We start from the raw sequence: 6000 nt of genomic DNA, 5'->3' as shown, positions 1-6000 counted from the left end.
CGCTTTTACACTTGGGACAACCGCGTCCTCAACCAGTGATAAAACGGGAAGGAGGAGGGTGGTTGCGGCAGCCCCTTACCTTGCCACGGCCCCCCCAGCCCTCTGCCTTCGGCAGGCCGCGGGGAGCTCCAACCCTACCCGTCCCGCCGGCCGAGGCGCGGTAACGCCCTCAGGCCCTCGAGCGCGGGCCGTTGGGGGGGAGAGCCCTCCGCGCCCCAGTTGCGCATGCGCGGCCCTAGCCGCACGCCGGCTGGGGCGGCCACGCCCACCTACCGGGCTTTCTCCGGCCGGAGCGGGAGGCGGCAGCACTGGGATTGGCCTAGCCTCTCCAATCGCCTCCGAGTGCTTCTCCCCGCTCCGGCTGTCCTCCCTCCGCGCCCCCTCCCTCTTCCCGGCGCCGGGCACGCTCGGGAAGATCCGGGCTACGGCCGGGGAGACGCGCGCCCGCCCCCCCCGCCCCCCATTGCGCAGGCGCACCGCTGGGCGGGAGAGGGCGGGGGGAGAGAGAGGGAGGAGGGCGCGCGCGAGGCCGCCCCCGCCTCCCGACGCGGAGTGGCCGGCGCGCGCCCGCGCTCGCGCCGCCCCGGAGCGCGAGACTGGGGGGGGGGGGGGAAGAGCAAAAGTTGCTGTGAGGGCGGGGCCGCGCCCGGAGTCGCCGCCGGGAGGGGGCGGGAGAGGAGCTGCGTGCGGGAGCCGCTGGGGACGGGAGGTGAGCCGGGGGTGCCGGCGGGGGCGGGCAGGGTCCTGTCCCCGGCGGGGCCGGAGGTGAGGCAACGGCCTCGGCGGGGGAGGCAGCCGTGGTCCTGAGCTGGGGAAGGGGGAGCGGGGTCCGCCTCTCCTCCCCCACGGGACGGGGCGAGGTGTGCGGGGCGGCAGCGGCCGGGGGACGGGATCTGCCGCCGGCGTCGGTACCGCCGCGGGCCGTTCACCTGCTGCCGCCGCGTCTGCCGGCGGCCAGGGGGTTCCCGTCCGGCGAGGGGCGGCCGCCGCGCGCTCGGCCGTTGGGACGGGAACCGTCGTCTCCTCACGGCGCCGCGCTGAGCCCGGCGAACGGCCGGCCCGGGGCGCCACCGGCCCCTGCCCGGGAAGCGGCGCCCACCCGCGGAGGGGGCCCGCGTGGATGTGGTGCCGGGGTTAAACCCCTCCTGAGGACGGCGTGGGTGAGGAGCAGATCGCGGGGCGAGCTGCTGGCGCGGTCCTTGCGGCCGTGTAAGCGGAGGGGTGGGCTGCCTGTGGAGTGGGCACGGCTGGCGTGTGCAGACGGCGCGGGCTCGTGTGTCGGCTCGGTGAGAGGCAGAATGTAAAGTTAATGTTTAACGTGGTAGTCACATGCCCATCAGCGAGTTGTTCTGGAGTGTTTTCAAACACTGTTTAGAACAGGAAATGCCAGTACAGGTAGTATGGAGCTGTTTAAAATTTAATCAGTTTACAGTATTTGGCGGCTGTGCTGTTTTGCTGTATTCATGCAGATGGAGTGTCAGAGGCATGTAGGTAGATGTATGCAAATTGTCTGCTTAGCATCTGGTCTCAGTTTAAGTTTATCCCTTACTTTGATTTTCAATGCAAATATTTTAAAATTAGCTTTTCAGAGGAAATATGTTTTTGTTCTCTCGGCATGTATTTTTCCCTTCCCAAAATAAGTGTGGGTTTTACATATTTCTACTTAATGCTTTAGTTTGCACATGCAGAAGAAAAGTCCCCTCTTGCTTAACTTTGAAGACACCAGGATTATTTTAAGAGCAAGAACTTAATCGCGTGAATAGTATTGCACCTGATTGATGATGCAATATCCCCTTCCCCCTCAAGGCAATGGAAATTGCCTTGACTGACTTTATTATTTGTTCTTGTAGAATGAAAGGGTGATTTTAGGTATCAAAATAGTGAGAGCTCATGTTATAATCTGAACATAATTGAGCCTCATCAAATGATACTAATCCTTTCTTCCCCTAACAAGTTGTTGCAAAGTAAGATGTATTTTACTGGTGGTTTTTTTTAAGTATCAAATTACTTGTGTGAAAAGTTGTTATCCTCAACCAGTGAGATGCTGACAGTAAAAACACCTAAAATACGCACTTGATTTTCGTATCACAACTTGATAGTGCAGAATCTTTTTCAGCTATACAGTGTGCATGATGTACTACTGACAGAATTGTTTGGGTATGAGACCCATAGGACTTCAGGGTCAGGGTATTAGCACTATCGTGTGTTTCAGTTACATTGCTTTCCAAGATCTTGGTAGCAACACTTCGTCATTTTTCCTTGGTTAATGCCTCTTGATAGAGTAAAACGGTTTAGTCACTTGAGGGACATAGTGATGGGAATAAAACCTATTCAAAGAGTTCTTCAAAAACATCCTTGTAGTTTAAGCGGAAACAAGTTGGAGTTTGTCGGGACCAGGTTAAATGATGATGGGTTGAGGCTGTAACAGGGAGATGGACTGGATCAGAATTTTAGATGTGTGGACTGAGTGAAATGTTTGTAGATAGGTTTGTACAGATTTGTTTGTGAAGAAATATATGAAGTGTAAAGATTCAGAACATTCTTTTTTTGTCAAGCCTATAAAAATATGGGTAGGCTTAAAAGATGGTGCTCGTATTTACCATTCCTTCTAACTCAGCTATATAGTTTTTCCTGGTAACTTAAGAAATCAGAAAGCTTTTTGGGAAGGAACAGAACTTGGTATTTTGCAGTTCTGTTAATGATCAAACATCTACACAGAAAACTGAAAGGCAAGGTTACAGTTTGGACAGGCAGTTAATCTGGGATAAAAAGGCGAGTGTGAGAATTATTGTTGTAAAGATACCTTCTATCTTTCTGAGGTTCAAAAAAGAGCACATGGTAGTCTTTGAACAAAGCACTTTGTAAAGGAGTAGGAAGATGGAGAAACAAAAATTTTCTTCTCTGTAGTTTCTGTGTGATGATTCACTGTAAATGCTGGCCCATGTCATGGGTTCGGAATTTGTATTCTTTAATGTCTTTACTCAGAGTTCCCATTGTAGCTATTTCTAAAGTTGGTTTCTAGTTGTAACAGCCCAGAGATGCTGAGCTGCGAACCTGTTGTTTTGGTTTTGATGCAAACAGGAAAGTTTTTATTGGAACAGCTTAAAGAAAAAATTGTGTGCTTACACAAAAGCCATCTGGGATAGCATCTACACTTCTGGTTCTCCCATTTTGAAAGGATACAGAGAAGTATGACGTGCAGGAGCAGTGGTTTGGCATATGAGGGACAGCTAAATGGATGAGGGCTGGAGAAGAGACCATAGAGGTCTTTAAAATAGAAAAAGACTGAGTTTAAAATCTTCAGAGATTGGTTGGAAAAATTTTTGGAAGAGATAACCATCAAACACCCATTTTGTCTCTTGGGGACTTCTTGAGTCAGTGACTGAAGGCAGAAAGAATGTGTCCAACCAATGCCACTGGCTGGTGTGCTTGCAGATGGCCTGTAAAATCAAGGCTAATGGTCACTGCTGGGAATGTGATTTTTTTGTTGTTGTTTTTTGTTTTGGTCTTGTCTTATAGTGTTGTTTATGTTATGTGTGTTGCAAGTAAGTGCTATTAATGAAGATTTTTTTTTTCTCTACCTGATGCTTCAAATAGTGACAATTTGCATTCCTGTAAACATATTTATTTCTTTGACAGCTTTTGAAGTGAATAGTATCATTTGCAAAGGCAAAGACTGGTGACTACTAAAAGCATTAGGTGTATCTTATGGCAAATGAAATCTGTTGACATATACAGTTTCACGCAACGGTAAAGGTGGAAGGGGACAGGATTTGTGCAGAGACCAAAAAAATTATGAGTCAGCCCCACTGAGGTGGATGTAAAAGTTTATTCACTGCAAATTTCAGTCTTTTTCTACATTTTTAAAGCAACTTCACTGTTTTGGGTTTGGGTTTTGTGGGGTTTTTTTTTTCCAAATGTGGGAAAAAATCATTGCAACCTCCAATATTGTCACAGTACAAATCAGATTTTTGTTCTGTTGACAAAAATTGGCAATTTTAAATGACAAGCTTTTGAGCTGTGGAAGACACTCAAATTCTTGCAATTGCAAGTTTTTTAATTTTTGATGGATTTCATTCCGTTGAGGAGGAGAAAGTAACCACAGCCCTAATAACGTTGGCTCGCTGCAGAAAGCTCTAGTGGTTTCCCATCATAAGTTTATTCCCTTGCAATACATTTAATTGCTCTTCCTTCCAAATTTTTGTTGTCTTGTATCTAAATTCCTAATTTATAATATATAACAGTTTAGAAATTGATTTACCAGAGTTGTCAGACCATTGGATGGGTTGCCAGGCTCAGCACAGAGGCGTGAACTGCCAGCAGAAGCAAAAAGCTGTGTTGCTTAAAAGTAACCTTAGCGTTGGGCATGAGAAAGGTTTGCCATTAGTCATTTATGCAACACACTGAGAATAGTTGCAAAATGAAGCTGAGAAGATGTAAATAACAATTCTTCAGCCAAATTTGAGACATACAGAGTCAACAACTTTTGAACCCATTGGCAGGTTTCCACCCAATTTGACAGAAGTGATAGAAGTCTTAAGGATGATTATGTACTTACAAAGCACATGCAAACAGGCAGCTGGCTGGAAGAGAGAGACCTTGTAAGAAGATGTAAGGAGCAGAGTTGGCATATGCCCCAACTAGGGAGAAAACTGTGTGAGAACTCAGCCGTGAGGCGTAAAACTTATCAGGAGCCAGGCGTTGATAGTTCCAGTATTCACAGAACCAGCTGTTTGTCTCATCAGTTTTATCTAAATGGATATCAAAGACGCCTAAACCCAAATGTTCCTGTAGAAGGTGATTTGTTTAGGTAAAATAGTAACTGCACTGATTCCTAAGCCAATTTAGTGACATTACTTCTTACATTGAAAAGACTGTGCCAGCTGCAGTTCCTTATGTGTTAGCGTATACCAACAAAACAGGTGATAACATGCGTTTTTGCTGATTAGTCTATTTGTTGTTCTGGAAGCTATAAAGGCAAGTGCCAGAAATTTGTGACAGGCATATATTTTTTCCTGTAAGGCTGCACAACTAAGGGTAGCCAGGTGTTTCATGCGATCATTGATGACTGAAGAACAGTGACTGAAATTAGGCAAGGTAGAAGAACTTAGGCTGATAAATACATGTTGGTTTGAGAGTTCATAGCCCTTGTTTAGTGTCTTTGGTTGAGAACAGTCATCCAAAATTGATCCCTTTAGTCTGGAGGGCAAGAATATTTCTTTAACTCTCAGCTGCTAAAAAAATCTTATGTAGCATGTCAATAACACTATGTGAAATAACTGCTTTGCTGAAAGATTGCACCTGTTGAAGACTCTGTATGGTTCAATGACTTACGATCTATCCTCAGTCACCCACAGCTTTGTCAAGCCAAGAACTTACAAAGAACTGGTAAACCCCAGTGGCTAATAAATGCTACAGTGCTCTTGGCAACACTGACTTACCACAGACATGTAAGAACAATCTTCAGTTCCTAATTATAGTCCCATAGAGTATGGAATTTAGGTTAAGGGAGTCAGTGGTCTGAGTCCCAGTCACCTAAAAGCTTAACCAAATGTTACGGGAGGTGGAAGAAACCAAGGCTGATCAGCATCAGTTCTCTGGTTTATGGAACAATCTACAATGAGGGTAGGCTTGTCAAGAGGAATAATACTCCAGGGGCATGGTCAAAATCCAGAAAAATCTGCTGTGGCTGAAGAGCATACATCCTTGCCAGCGTCTTCCACAATAGCTTTCTTTGATCTTGCCTTTTTTCTTTCTTCTTCTTTTTAAAAAACCCACAAAAACCAAAAACAAACAAACTTTGAGATATTAGTACAATGTAAATTTCAAAACAAGATGCTACTATAAACTTTCTCTCCTTAGGCAGAGGCTGTGATGACAAATGGATGACAGAAGTTAATCCCGTTGCATACGGCACCATTGGAAGGCTCGTCTACAGTGCCCCTCTTACTAGTGAATAAGAAGCTATGCACCATAGAATTTGATACAGGGTATTAGTGG

The 6000-nt window shown here is 46.6% G+C and overlaps 1 protein-coding gene across 1 annotated transcript in view; it reads left to right on the top strand.

The window, feature by feature from the left end:
• The first annotated feature begins 653 nt into the window (after positions 1 to 653).
• USP53 (ubiquitin specific peptidase 53) overlaps positions 654 to 6000 on the top strand; it is a 40796-nt gene continuing 35449 nt past the window's right edge. The window contains exon 1 of the mRNA XM_072861226.1: positions 654 to 709. The gene's annotated coding sequence lies outside the window, so the exon portion shown is untranslated. The remainder of the gene's footprint in view (positions 710 to 6000) is intronic.

This window comes from Ciconia boyciana, chromosome 5 (genome assembly GCF_034638445.1).
Source record: "Ciconia boyciana chromosome 5, ASM3463844v1, whole genome shotgun sequence".
Taxonomy (NCBI): Eukaryota; Metazoa; Chordata; class Aves; order Ciconiiformes; family Ciconiidae; genus Ciconia; species Ciconia boyciana.
This window is presented reverse-complemented; position numbering and strand designations above follow the sequence as displayed.